We start from the raw sequence: 15634 nt of genomic DNA on the forward strand, positions 1-15634 counted from the left end.
ACCCATCCCAGCCCCTTGCATTTCTCCCCCTGTCCTGGTACTGGAGATCTCCCAGTGCTGGGAATAGAAAAGATAAGCCTTATTCATGGGAAGGTCTTAATATGGGTTAGCTCAGGAGCTGTGAGTGACACCACGCAGGCCAAAATACAGCAAGTCCTCAGCGTGGCTCAAGGCCATCCCTGCATCCCTTTTGAAAAGCAGTTTCTTAGAAGAAAAGGGCGGCCTGCTGATCCATCCTTAAACTGGGATTAGTCAAAACAGGTAAGGACAGCATACCCTGATGCATCAATTTACCCTGGAAACTCTTCCCTGAAGCATCTGCCATGGTCCATGTTTGGAGGCAAAATCCCAATGAGAGCCCAGGCTGAGCCTGTGGCATGGGACCCAGCACTCGTGGCGGTGGAGAATCTCAACTCCTTGCAAGATCCCCCCATACTACTTGTGCCGAGCATTAAGAGGGCTTTTTCCAACGAGAAGGGGATGGCGAGGAGTGACAGTCTCTGAATTGTAATTTGAAACGTTTACAGCCCAGTCAATCCTAATTCATTATTAGCTGTAATTGTTTCAAAGAAAGTGTCCACTGTTATGTAAAATGCAGTCCCAGATGCTCCTAATGGTTCAGGCTCTCTGATTGCTGTAATTTGCAAAGCTTTTGCCTTTTTTTTCTTTCCCCCTCCCTCTGTAGTTATGATGTGCCTTTTATAAGCCAGTGAGGAAGAAAGAAAGAAAAGCACGCCATTAGAGGAAAATAGTAATAATGTTGTACCTGAAAGGCCATTAGTGAGTCTCATCTGAAAGTATGCATCTGGTCTGCACACAGCCTGGCCCGGATGCTCTCCGGCACCCAGACATTTCTTGGGGACACGTGGAGATGAGGACACGTGGGAACAGGCAGGGCCTGGGGACAGCTCTGCTTGCAGGAAGAGCGTTTACAACTTGAGTGTGCAGCCCAAAGTGATGCTGCACTAAGCCAGGCATCAGAATATGTAAATATCCAGCGTGCTTCACAATGAATTTTCACAATGAATTTTCACAATTAGATGTGGGCTCTGCAGGGATGAGAAATCAGCCTGGGTGGAGCAGCTTTTGGCTGGCAAATTTAATGGGGGGTGATTTTGCTGGTGAGGGGGGTTTTGTCTCTTTTTTTCTGACATGAAGGAAACATCCATTTCCCACTTCCATCCTTTGATAGTGCTTTGTACAAAGGCAAAACTGCAGGGATGTCTCTCACCTGGATACCCAAGCTGTGTGATATGGGGCTTCTCAAAGCTCTTATTGCTCACCGTCTTTTGCCTCCACCTCTGTTTTCAGCTTTGGCATTTGTTTTAGCCTGTCTGTGTTGATCCTGTCACCAGGAGCTTCTTAAATCCATAATATCAACCTAATTTAAGCAAGGCTTTACTTGATGAGACAGGTTTTGGCCCCTGCTGTGTGCAGAGGAAAGTGGTTCGGTGTTTCCATCACACCCTGCCCAAGGCTGAGCTCCTGTGGGATGAGACACCATCCTTAGGCTTTCTCAGTGCAGTTCGACTTCCGATTGGGATCAAAGAGGCACTTTTAGTATTTTTTGGGGTTCTTTTAGAAAAACAAACAAACAAACAACCACAAAACAACTAAACTTGTTGTGAAATAGAGTACATTAAAGCTGATATTAAGTACAGCATCCCCTGTGTCTGGCAGATGCTGCATCTGTAAATTATCTGGGAGTGGAATAGTCAATGAATTGTGTTGGGGTTTCCCTGGTTTTGAGTTCGGGCTGAGCGGAGCAAAGGCCGGGAGGAGCGAGCTGAGGTGGTGGTGAGGGAGCTCTGCCCCTTCACCTCTGCTCTCCCGCTTCTCCAAATCTCTGCTGTGCGACCCGGCCTCACTGCTTCCCACCAGCCAGCCCTGCCCTGGTCCCCTCCCCAGGACCTGCTCCCCGAGACAGCCTTTGTCTGGGGAAGATGGAGAGGGATGATGGAGCAGGGCGGCCGCCTTCCCTGTCACCTCCGAGGAGGGTGGTCTGGAGGGGTCATTGCTGGGGGCACACAGGGCAGAGCGATGTAATTGTCTGCTTGGGAGCATTGGGACAGGCTTTTAATGGGGTAGAAAGGCACATGGCACCTGTCTGCATCCCTTGCATTTCTCAGCACCCATCCTAACAGCTTACATCTCACAGCACCCACCCCACCCCTTGCATTTCACAGCACCCATCCCAGCCCCTCACATTTCTCCCCCTGTACTGGTGCTGGAGATCTCCCAGTGTTGGGAATAGAAAGATTAAGCCTTATTCATGGGAAGGGCTTAATATGGGTTAGCTCAGGAGCTGTGAGTCCAGCTCTGGCAATTAGTAACTGTGCATGGCCTTGGAAGTGTCAATTAGGCTCTTGAGTCATTGTTTATTCGTTAACACGAGGTCTCTAATTACACTGACCTGATGCTATGAGGATGCTGAGGTTGGCTAATCAAACATGTACATCCTATAAAAGGAAGTTAGGGCTCAGTATTGAGTGAAAATGCCCTTTCCAAGGCTGTGACTGTGTTGTTGGGGGACTTACATCCCTGCGGAGGGATGGGGAGGAGGGAGCGGGTGGCCAAGCTGCCCGGGGGTCTTGCACACTGCCGGGGTGTGTTTGTGCGGGTTGTGGCATGGACCAACTTGCCAGACCTGGCAGGACTGGGGACAGAGGCGGTGACAGCAGACAGACAGCTCAGCAGCATCAGGCAGGGCTGTGTGGGAAAGATGGGGGTGATGTGGCAGGAGAACTTTGCTTTAAAATCACCCAAAATTATGATTTTTGGGGTGAGAAGAAACACTCTGAACTCCCCAAATCAGAGCTAGAAAACGGCTACTGCAATTGTGAACACAATGGTCACACAGGAACCAAAGCGGCCTTTCTTGTTTGATTTTTTTTTTTTTTTCCTTCCATCTCAATTAACTCTCTTTATTATTTCATCACGGAAATTGTTTGTGTCTTTAACGAATGAGAGGAACATTTGAAAATGCCTTTTTGTCTGAAGGCAAAGCTGCTTGGTGTTACTGAACTTCAAGGGATCATTCCTGGTTTCCGCTCCTCTCCCTTTCTCTGCTGAGGCAGAACGTAGCAGAACTTAAAAGTCAGTGATTCAGACTGCAATTATAACCTAAAAGCACAAATAGAAGATAAGCTGGCATCCTACTGTTCCCCATTTGCATCTGTGTCACATGGCATGACGGGAAAAATAAAATGTGCTTTTATAAATTGTTTGAGCCAGAGAATCTCATCCAGCAGAAAAGAAAATAAACAGATCCCCTGAGGCACCAGCTGTTTGAGTTGCAAATGACAACTTGGCTGGAAGACGGTGACACGAGAGGCACGAGGGGTTTGCATGCAGGTTGCCCACTCAGCTCAGCCTGGCACTGGTAATACCCACTTTGGGCTCTTTTTTGCACATCCAATGAGTAGCCTGTGCTGAAGTGGTACGGTTTCTTATTGCTCCCCAATACCTGCCGTGATTTCCAGGCCAGCACCTCTAACATTATCCTCTATTTTGGGGAGCATTTTAGCATCAGCAGAGATTTCTAGTGCTTCTGTCTTGGTAGACTGAAAAATCACCTCCCAGGGCGTTTGAGATTTCTCTGTTTGCAGAGACAGTTGGGAACTCACTGGGGCCCTGTAAACAATTCTTGCTGAAAATAAACAGGGGTTTGAGACAATGGGCTTTTTTTTTTTTTTTTTTTTCTCCCCAGAATGTGAAGGGTTTCTAACAGAAAAAAAAAATCCAAGAAGGAGGCAGAAGGAGAAGGGGTTTGGTTGAGATACCGGAGAAAAACAAAGCTACCATATTTGGGAGCAGGGGGGAGCTCTGCTTTGTGCCTCTTGGGCTGGAGGGGACCAAATCTCGGCTGTAAGAATTTGTCTTCCAGCCTGGAACAGATAATTTCCCAGCCAGGCTGGGACATGAGGAGACACATCAATACAGAAAATGTACTAGCTTGGTCTCCCAAACTTGGCTCTGTCCTTTGCTACCTCCTGTTTCCCCAGAGACCTATGGTGATGCTTTATAAAATCAGGTTTTATTTTTCCATGTCCTTTTCCAAGACCGTTTGGCACCGTGTGTACTCATGGCAGATTGTGGCTGTGGGATGGGCAGCAGTAGGGGTCTTCCCCAAGTTTACTTGGTGTTTCCACGTGCCCACTCCATGCAGTTTGGTGGGATGGAGAAGACCCTGCCAGCCTGCCAAGCCCGGGAAGTGGAGCAGCTGTGTTGGGGATGCTCTGAACAAAGTGCCTCTCCCGGTGCTGGCAGCCTGTGATTTGCATACAGATGCGTACAAAATTCTGGTATCAAGGGGAAGGGGGCCACCGGCATGGGTAGAGATGAGCCTGGCTAATGTGTGGCCCCTAAAATCTGCTCCTCATCGTGGCCAGCTGGTGTGCCATCAGCAAGGCTGTCCCCATGGCCACCTTGGTGTGTGCGGGACCAGGAGCAGCCACCAGCCCAGGGAGACAGAGGAATGTAGGATATTCCCTGTGACGCAGCATCATCCTGTCCATCTGTCCATCTTTTCTCCCTTCCCTGCCACTTCTCTTGTTCCTTCTCTTCCCTCGTTCATCAGCCTCTTCTCATGCTTATCTTGTCTTGCTGCCTTTTGTTAGAGAACCTGGATAATACTTTAAAATTATGTTTCGATCCTACTCATTTGCTGCCTGACAGGTCTGGGTGCTTTGCACTGTCCCACCTGCAGCACAGTCCCACCCAGTTGTGCAAATGGTGTGGAACCCTGAACCCATCACCCTCAAGTCCCCATCCTGTGCCCAAGGTGGGCATTCACCAGAGGCAGTGGGGTTTGCAGACTGAGGAGGGTTGAACAAACCCTCCATCAGGGAGCAGAGAAAAACTACAGCCTGTCATCCCCCTGACACCCTCCATAGACAGTGTGTTTGCTTTATTTTAAAGAAAAGTTATCCATCAAATCTGTTTGCATAGTGACTAAATGTAGGGAAGATGTGAGCAGCCATGGAGGGTCTTTGGGCAGAAGGGGAGGATGAATTTGTCAAACCTGCTGTTTGTGCTGCTGGATCCCTGAGCATTTTGCAGCATGGAGAAAGCTGAGGTTGCAAATAAACGAAACCCTGAATTCACTGCCTGCCTTTTTTTGCGAGCCAATGGTTCTGTGTTGTCTTTGCTGCTGAGCTCCAAACCCTGCTTGACATGAGTCTGGTTACGTGAAGCAGCACATATTGACTTTCCAATCCTTGCAAAGGCCTGGGAGAGGTAAAACACCAGAGCCACAAACATTTTGTGTCAATGAGGAGCTCGGGAACTCCTCTCCTACCAACGTGCAATTAAAGAGAACAAAACCCCAACACCGTGGAGGTGCTGGAAATAAGGCAGCTTCCTCGTCATCCTTGTGGCTCCTGTTATCAGATATCGGCTGCAGAATCCCAAATGCATGACCTCAGCAAACGGCAAATTGAGTCTGTGAGTCACGTGGCTCCTGAAGAGGTGTTTGCCTGGTGAATGGCCTTGGCATACATTAAATGAATAAACCGCCCCATTGTTCGGCTCCTTCAGCCGCTCTGCTCAGTTGACCCGTTCAATAACTGTTTGTTTGCACAGATTTCCCTGTACAAGTGCAACAAGCTGAACCCTGGAGCTGAGCAGATGTGTTTGGAGTAGGCTCGGGCTCTTCGCTTCCTTCCCATCAAGGTGTATTGTTGCGTCTTTTGAGAGCTCCAGCTCTCACCAGCGTGACTCATCCAGGCAAAATTTCTGGGCTGTTTTCAGGGACCCTCAAGGGTTCCCAGGCATGATTTACCTCTTCCGTGACAATATCTATCCTCCTTAATGGTCTCTTGATGTTTTATCACAGCATATCCATGAGTGAGAAAACAGGAAAAGGTGTGTGACCACTGTTTCAAGCCAGAATTGAATCAGAGAAATCTTCTACCCTATATTAAGTGGGTTTGAATAGTCTCAGCCCCACTCCTGCCATTCACAGATCTGACACGTGTCAGCATCTCCTCTCTGAGGCTCCTTGGGCATCCTTTGCCTTGACCTTTCTTCACTGTGTTCCAGCCCTTCCCAGCAACCTTGAGCTCTGTCAGAGGTGTTAGAGATAGAAAAGCCCCAACCTGTACTCCTGGGATGCAAGGAGGCCAAACTGCCTCTGTGACATATAACTGGCAAAAAGAGAAATATGTTAAAACCTCTGGTTAAACCCTTGTGCAAGGGCAGACCCCTGAAACCGCCTTCATTTCAGCAACCCCGTTTTTCAGATGTGGGATCTGGAAGATTTTTACAAAAAAATAGCATTTCTCCATTTGAAAACCATATATAGTTTGGCCCCTAAATTGTCTCATATACAGCTCCCACTGCTTGTAGCTCATGTCTTTCTACGCAGAACTAGCAAAGTCCTGTGTAAATGTCACATATTCAGGCTAATCAGGCACAATCTTTCCTTGATTCAAATACCAAGTGACTCAAAGATTCTTGGAAAAATAGTGTTTAGCAGCACCAGTGGTGTCCCCAAATATTTAGGAATATGGGTAACTTTAAGTATGGAGCAAGGGCACATCCCCAAAACAAAGAAACATTGGCAAGCTCTGGAGTGTGTGATGCCACTGCCTGTAATTAAAGTCAGCTCGAGGTCTGCTAAAAATACAGCAGGCACATTCTATGCCACTATGGATGTCAAGACCCAATAAGCTATTAAAAGTTCTTGGAGATTTTAAATCCTTTTTTCCCATTGATGTATCACATGAATCGCAAATACCCTCAAACAAGCCATTTGTGCATCTCCCTCCAGACGGAGCTGACGGGGGGATAAACCAAATGCATGCAAATATTATTTCGGGGCAAGCTGAGATTGGATGGGGTGAAAGAGAAAAGTTAAACATAGAAGCATATTTATTTCTGCATAATTTTGTCAGCTTTCTGCTAGCAGTGAGAGACTAAACTTCAGAGGAGCTTGACCTTCAGATTATCCAAGGGAAGACATGTGCTTGTTGTTTCAGAGTCACCATCTGTGAGGGAGAATTCGGAGACCGAAGCCGTGTTGCAGGAGATGACGGCATCAGCCCAGCCCAGCCCCAAAAGGGACCACAGAGACCCTCAATTCCTGAGCATCCTCCCAGCCCTACCCTTGCATTTATCACCACAACGAGTTGCTCCTTGACAGGGGGCTCTTCAGCTTTTCTATTTCTTCCCTACCAACCCTCCAGCCCAGCTCTGGGGGACTTTCCCCCCTTCTTACAATCAGCCCCGGTGGGTCCATTTGCCTTTGTCTCCCATTAATTGCTTGCTACTTTTCACTGCCTGCTCCTCCCCCTTTTAAAGATAAATTTTAAAGCCTGAGCAGGGTGGAGAATGGCTGAGCCCGCTGTTATTTTTGACATTCGCCCCAGTGACAGCTGGACCTTGCAAGGCTGGGGCCATTCGCACACAAAGCCTATTAGCTGTGCCCACTCACTTAATGAGCCCTGAAGTCTGGAAGGAAAATTTCCTTCCCGAAGTGTGGCAAAGCCCTTTGTCATTGTAAACAGGGGCTGCTCGCACAGCCCTGCCTGGCCTTTCTCCTTCCTGCCACCGTGGCTTTTCTATTTACTCAGGAAACAAAAGCGAAGCTGTGTCAGCATGCAGGGAAGAAAATGCACCCAGCTCCGGGGGTTCACACTGCGCACGCACCCGTGAGTCCCCTCTGCCACCCACCTACCTTGGCCAGGGCTCCCGGGCATCACCGGCATGAAGGGGGCACCTGGGCACCAGCTGCGGGATGGAGGCACCTGGGATTTGCAGGCCCATCAGAAGTGCTCTCTATGGGAACAGGCTGGATGCTTCCTCCAAAATCCTTTACCAAACCATAGCGATTTGGGGCTCCAGAAATTCCTGCATTAGCCACAAATTCAGTTTTGAGGGATATTTTCTCCCATGAATTTCTCTGGCTGTCTTCTGAATTTGCATCGTGTTTTTTTCTCATGCATGGAGCTTCCTTCTCAGCTGTACGGATAATTTACAAAGGAATATCTCCTTTTGCCTCATTTGTACTTGCAGACTGCCTGTGTTTGTTGCATTGTAAGCTCCAACATGTCCCATTTTATGCCCCTTTACAATGGGAGTCACTACCCAACAAAATAAACCCAAAAGTGACCATAAGGCATTTTAGAAATGGAAACAATCTTGGTCTATCTTGTAGCATATGTTTATTGAGACTATTAGCAGTATGCAAGCAAAGGACGAGGAAAATAAACCAAAACGTAACTGTTTTCCTCAAGCAAGACCACCTCGCACATGGTCCTTCCTTGGGCTGAGGGTGACCACTCACTTGATATAGACCCTGTCACCAAGGGTTTCACCAAAGTGACTAGGATGAAAGCTTTGGAATATAGGTCTTGATCTGACTAAGAAGATGAAACCTCCAGGTCTCATGATTTGCCACCTAACATTCAGTGATAGCCAGGCATAAATAAAACTGGGAATATCTTCTCAGTCTTTGTCCAGCCTCCTCATGCCATGGCTTTCCTGAGCTGCCCCTGGCTGAAACTTCCAAGGGGCTCCAGAAAAGCAGCTCCCAGCCTCCAGCATCTCTGTAACCACTGCCACCCCTTCCCCTGCTTCTTTTTTCTCCAGGCACGTGGTTGCTAGTTTTTAAATATTGGCATATCTCAGTGCTTGCTTTCTGTTGGTAACGAAGGCTGTCTGGTGAAAGCCGAGTCATTCTGTAAATGTAAGTCAGGCAAAAAATTACCTTTTTTGTGTGCTTTGCAATTATCACAGCAAAACGATTCCTTTCTTCCTTCCGTAGTCAGTAATTTATTTTTTAACAGAAAAACTAAAATGTTCCTTCAAGAATGCTGGGTTAATGCTGTTCTTGTTTTCCCTGTGAAGTTAAGCTGGCTTTGTGACTGAAGTGTTTGTCTTCAATTTGTAAATTGCTTGTGGGTATGTCCCGCTTCAGGAAGACACAAGAGGCATTCACAAGCGAGAAAATCTCAGCTTCCAAATTGGTTGTTTAGTAACAAAGGGAGGGGAAAGACCAGTCTTTATCCTGTCTTTTAAACTTGTTTTTGCCAGTGTTTCTAAAGTGGCTTTTCCCTGTTTGCTTCATAAATCCTACGGTGTAAAATTGACGGTCTCAGAAAATACACAGTGATCTTTGATCACCAGTCTCAGCATCTCCTGCTTGCTCTTCTGGTTTCCTGTGCTGACACCAGCCCACGAGCACAAGGGCTCCTGCACCCATGTCATGGCAGCCTCTCCTGGGCAACACTTCATCAAGGGATGATGGAGAGAGAACAGAATAAATAATGTTGATGTGAAGTCACCTAGTCCTCCCCTTCCCACAAGCCATGACTGCCCTTGTGGATCATTTGAATTTCAGCTTGTTCTGGGGATCAGGGAAAGAGATCTTGTGCTCTCACATCACTTTGTGTGAACTGCTCAGTCTGAGGCACCTTTAGTGAATCTCCATATTGACCATCCCAACTACTGCTACCTTGGGCCAAGACCAGCTGTTTGCAGCAGTTTGGTCTATCTGATGGGTAGTCAGGTCTTGAGAGAGGATGATGATTTGGCAATCCAAGTGTCCAGGTTAGTGAAGGGTGTGTAAACACTGATTGCAGGGTAGGAATGTGAAGACCTGGGCTGTAAGAGTGACGCTAATACTGTAGCAGTTGTAATGTGCTGTGTAGCTTTACCCAACATTGGAACAAGCCTTCCAGGTACTCTGTTTGACAGCTCCTGCATCTCCAGCACATGCAAAAGCCTCTAAGTCACATTTCTCTGTAAATCCTTGAAAATTTTCCCAAATGGTGACGGTGTTGCATGTAACAAATTGTGTAGGGCTGCCCTGGAGAGCACAGTCTGTTGTGGTCCCCTTTTCCTCTTTGGTTCTGTGTTCTTTGGGGGCTGAATTTTGACATGGAGACATCTGCAGAAGCCCCTCTTCCTTCTGGTGTCAGCTTCTCCCCAGCACACTCTGTGCAAGGGGATTAGGACATGGCAAAGGGGAGGAGGTTGTGCTACGAACCAAGGTGGGGGTCAGGAGCCTTTCTCCATCGCTGTGGCCTCTTTGTCTCAATATCCTTCTAATATCTGCTGATCGGCTTTTCATTTGTTGACTCCATTTTAATTCACTGGTGTTCATACCCCTGATATTAAGTTGGCAAGCTTGTGTCTGTGTAAAAGCTCTAAGTCAGGACTGGGCAAACGGCTCCAGGAGTGCCTGCAAGCCTGGCGTGTGTCAAGGGGATTTGCATTTTGAAGACAGAGTTAATCCCTTTTCTATGGTCCGCACTCGTAGGCAGCTGCCCCAGAAGCGTTTTGCCTTGTCCTCTCCTCTGGCTTCCCCATTGATGGGGATTTCAGAACAAAGAGGGCAGCAGGTCAGGGCTGGGAGCACCAACCTGGTGCACAACAGACCTGGTTCCAGCTCTCTGCTCCCACACAGCCTCCCAAGGTGACCCTGGATAAGTCTCACAGACTATATGTACACGGCTTACGCAGGCTAACAGGCTAACACCCAACACATCCGTGGAGCTGGCCTCCAGCCGAGCTCCGGTGGCCAGCCCAGGTCAGGAGAGCTGCTGAAGGACACGGCTGCAAACCAGTAAATGTGTAAACATCTCACCAGCACTTCCAACCAGCCTGGAAAACTGGAATTGCATCTACTCACTATTGCTTGGGCTGTATTTTGGGAGCTCTGTGAAAATCTGGGTATGTGTTTCTGTTTCTCTGGTCTGCAGAGCCTCCTGTTATAAGTAACTGATGTTGAGTGAGGGTTAGATTTCATATAAACTCAGCTTAAAGATGCAGATACTGCAGAAGTTGCTCTGAGGCCAGCAGCTGACTGGGGATATGCCCAGAGTCCCTGGATAAGACCACGATTTCCAAAGCCAACTGCAGGATGTAGATACTCAGCACTCACTGAAATGAATAGGAGAGTTAAATCTAAATATTAAGTTGGCTTTGCCAAGTGAATTAAATTCTTGTGAATGTCCCTTTTGCCATTATTTCATTAAGAATATTAACCTCAAGATCAGGAAGGTGGGAGAATTGGATGCCAAGATATTTGGCTGGATTTGACTTTTGTGCTTCATTTACAGAGGCTAGGATGATCTTTCCACAATACAGGTGGCTATTTGCATCAACCCTGTGCAATGATTGTCTTCTACATAGTTGTGACTGAGCTTTTGGAAGCCAAGGAGGAGTTTTTAGACCATTTCCAGACCCTTCTGTGTGACTGTGCAGTGACCTGCCAAGATGCCCTACGACTCAAAAAGGGCAGGCTCTTGTGGGAGAAAAAGACATGTAACCCCAATTTCCGGTCCATGAATGCTTCCCTTTCCAACAAATCAACATTTTCCAATGATGAGGAGGGAAAATACTTCCCTTATAAGATCTCCCACCAGCTTTACAGCTACAGACCGTGCCAAACCCATCACTAGGTCATGGAGGTATTTGTAGACATTTGGTCTCTTGCATGTTCTCTTGGAGTGGGAAGACTTGCACCAAAGCAAAGAGTCCTCACCTCCATGTCAGTCCTGGGGGAAAAAAAGTCCAGTTCTGACAATCTTTGGTGTGATTATTTCGTATCACATGGTTGGCTGGGCAGGTGGATGCTGCCAGAGCAGGGAAACCACCCAGTACAGCATGGGCGGGTGGGCTTTTGTTGGCCATGTAGAAATGCAGATTTCCCCCAAGCAGGGAAGAAAACAGAGTTGGGTTGCATTTGAAAGAAGACTTGTGCAAAAATTTGCATAATAACATGTAAAAAAATGTGATGTAAAACTAAATATAGTGCAGTGCTATTTTACCAACCCCTGGTTAATCAAAGTTTACTGCATTATAACGTAACATGCGTTGTCTCACTGCATATCAAATTTCCATTCTTCCAAACCAGTGGCATGTTTCTGAAAGGCAGCTCTATAAAGAATTACAGTGGAAAACAAAATCCAAACCATACTACACCTTGAAATATCTGTGAACTTGCTCTCGTACTGATAAAATGTTACAATTCTTGAAGTCTTACTGTGTCATTTGAAGCAAACCTGGGTGCAAGAGTTGGGTGGAAGGGCTAGCAGGAAGAAACACCCATTTCCAATGCTCTGGAAAAAGCTAGATTTGTCTCTCATGTTAGGAACAGACAAACAAATATTTACTTGAAACAAACCCACAATTTTCTGTAGAAAGAAAGTTTTCAGGTAAAGCATTTCAGTTTGTTCCATTTAATCTGCAATGTCTTGAGTTTCACAGAGGAGTGTTGTCACTATGTGAGCGTTATCTAAGACTGATTTTACAGGGAAGTCAGAAAAGAAAGGAACAACAATTTTATCTTTGATTTTTTGTTTCTTCCTCTCTCTCTCTTTTTTTTTTTTTTTAAGAAATTTGTCCTCTAAATCTCAAAGCTTTTCATTTTCTCCTCCTGCAATTTCTATCATGAACTGTGATCTCTGTCCTGCCAAGTTCTTGCTACGGCTCCAAGGCAGCATCACATATACTTCTATGTTATCTTGATTTACAAAGGAGAGGTTATATTGCAAATCAGATCCTGTGCAAGCCTCACTGACCTGGGTGAACCTCAGACTCTTGTTAACATTCATATTGAACCTAATGACAGTGCTGGAGTCTCCGGTGGGCTCTGTTGCATTAGATCCCATACAAACACGTGTGAGAAACACACGGGTTGAGTGAAACTTTCCCCTTTTTTGAGCTGATTGTTGATCGACTGCTCTCATTTGGGGTTTTTTACACCACAGGGATGTTCAGCATGTTCCTGGAAACACATCGCTCAAAGCCCCCGTGGGCTGAACTCCTCCATGGCTGCTGTTAATAGGTTAATGAGACCCTCGTCTGGCGGAGTGAGAGTGCCTGGCTTTCTAAGATAAAACTATCCAGCGACATTAGGAGGTTGGGCCTCTTTATGACTGAACACCATTCATCCCGAGTACATAAGAGCTCGCAAATTTAATAAGCAGAATCCATTTCAGCCCTGTGGCCTGCCATGGCAACAGGAGAGAGGGGCTCCAGCCTCCACTGCTCAGGCATCATTATCTCCAGGGCCATCTGCTCTGGAGAAGCACAATCCCAAACTCATTTAAATAGAGCCAGCCTGAAATATGTGACGATTTTTCCCAGTCTTCCCCCTCCCTGCCGACTTCCCCCCCATCCCCATACACAGCTACACCTCCATACACAAACAGGAGGAGATGTAATATTCAAAGGGTGAGGAGAGGCTACAGGAGATGAGAGTGATAATGAACTGAAGGAAGGCGAACAGGGGAGGGAGGAACTTTCCTCCTTTGGCTGACATTCCCTGAGAAAGCAAGAGGTTGCAATAAATTATAAATGTATTTTTTCAGATCATCTTCTTGGAAGAAACATTTCACAAACAATGATTCATCACCCTCCCCAGAACTCAGCCTCTCTGGAACAATTAAGCAGTGAAGAAAACTAATCCGGCTAATTCATTTCTTTCCCTGCTTTCTGACTGATGGTGTACTGTCCTCATCAGAAACGGATACAATAAATTACCATGTCACTAAACACGTTCACCCCTCCAGACTGGGGACGTTTTGGAAAGAAAATGGGAGGGATTCGGGGGAAGGAGGCTCAGATTATTTAGACCCACAGGCTGCCTCATGTTTAGGGGTTCCCAAGCCAGGATTTGGGATGGGAACCCATAATGGCTCATTGAGATGAGTGATCTCAAGTGCATCCCCGAAGGGGACAGGAAGGGATCTGGGTTTTGACAGAGGAACATAAACAAGAACACGCAGATCCTCTGCTTCTGGATAAAGTCATTTTTAATGCATTCATTTTACTTCAGATGTAACTTGCTGCTCACAGGAGCGGTGGGAGCTGGAGCAGGGGTGATGGGGGATGCTGGTGGGGGGTTTTACAAGTCATTGCCCCAATAACGTGTAAAGTTGGGAGGAGACGGCCAAGAGTGAGTAACAAGGGGCCCCAGTGGCACCCAGGCTGGGAATGGTGTTTCTCTGTCCATTTGCTCCATGGTGGTTCTGGATGGAGGGAGAGATCCCACGGATGGAGGGGAAAGAAGTTACTACAGGAATTTCTGAAAGATGCCATTTCTCATTTGTTTTCTGTCAGGGCCTTCTGACCTCTGCTCACTGGGTCACAGGAGTGAATCCATCATGGGGTGAAAGATGGGTTTCCTCTGCTGAGGTGGAGGCAGCGCCCATCCGCTGAGGATCCCTGACCCTCCCCAGAGTTGGTAAATGTGTCTGGAAACACTTCTCCTGCCTGTTCTCATGTTTCTGGGTCTGCCTCGCTGCAGGACACATACAGCATGCAGCATGAGCTCTCGTGTGCATGCACAGAGGTGTCCAGTCTGCAGATGAGGATGGGATGGGATGGGATGGGATGGGATGGGATGGGATGGGATGGGATGGGATGGGATGGGATGGGATGGGATGCTGCAGTTCCGTTAGCTCTCAGGTCAGGTGTGCAACTTTTCTGACCACCTGTTCATTCATATGCAGTGCCGGAGTCTCACGTGGAACTCCCACCTGCCAAGTCTCCCAGCTCCACTCTGAAGCATGTGGAGTTCATATGGGTTATATGGAGTGAGGCTGCAGTACATCAACAAGATCAAATGAAAGTGTAGAAATGCATCTGGGGGCGTAGAAATGAAATGGTATATATTCATTACATTTATTTAGTGATGTTAAGCCTCCCAGTGCCTATAACACCTTGTATACACCATCATTATTCACCCGCAGCAGAGGCACCACCTCTGGAACACAGCATGGCAGGTGGCAGAAACTAGCACGGCATTGCTGGGGTGGGTAGTGATGAGTGACTGCAAGGAGGGACATCTCTGCCCTGGCCCCGGGGAGAGCAAAGGAGGCAGAATAAAATTTTTTGTCTTTGAAACTGGAGGTTTTCCACCATCAAATGGGTCCTGGGGTATTTTAGTGTTTGCTTCTGTGGATTTTTGCGAGATTATTGCTTGCTCAGGTAAGGGAATTATGGTTAACACTGGTGCACATCACTGGGCACTGTACCCACATGTGCAGGACATCTTGGGTGACCAAGGTGCCTGGTGTACCCTCCTAGAGGCTGAAACTGTTTTGGTCACATCTCTTCCTTTACATGGATATAATCTTTAAGTGTTCAGTAACTCAAGTTGTCAAGTCATTGATTAGGAATGCAGACTCAGCAAACCGTGGGTAATAAATAGCGTATGACATATTAACTTACAGAGAAAGCCTCTATTGCTTTGAAATCTTTTTAGGTTGATAAATTGGAGGATCTACCACTAAATTCATAATAATGTGTTTTTCTCTGTAGCTCAGTTAGAAATGATAAGGTACCAAGTGTTATCAAAGATGAATAAGCTTCAAAGTGTTTGCAGAAGTATTTTAATTTATTGAATCTGCAGAAGAGTTGAAAAGAATCTTAAGAACTGTTTTGCTGCAAGTTTCTCAGCTTTTTCTTTTCCTGGACTGCTTAACACCGCACAAAGACCTGAACCTAAGCAGACCTTTGAGTTCTCACCCTAGACAGAGATTTGGCCAACAAACAAACATCTTTAAACCAGTGCCAACCCAGGTGAGACCCCTGGGAGAGGAAAGCTAAATATTGCTCTCTGCCTCATGGCTTTGTTTCAAAGGTAAATTTCATTCCATCTCTGTTGTTCAGAATTAAT

The sequence above is a fragment of the Columba livia genome, chromosome 16 (assembly GCF_036013475.1).
Source record: "Columba livia isolate bColLiv1 breed racing homer chromosome 16, bColLiv1.pat.W.v2, whole genome shotgun sequence".
Taxonomy (NCBI): Eukaryota; Metazoa; Chordata; class Aves; order Columbiformes; family Columbidae; genus Columba; species Columba livia.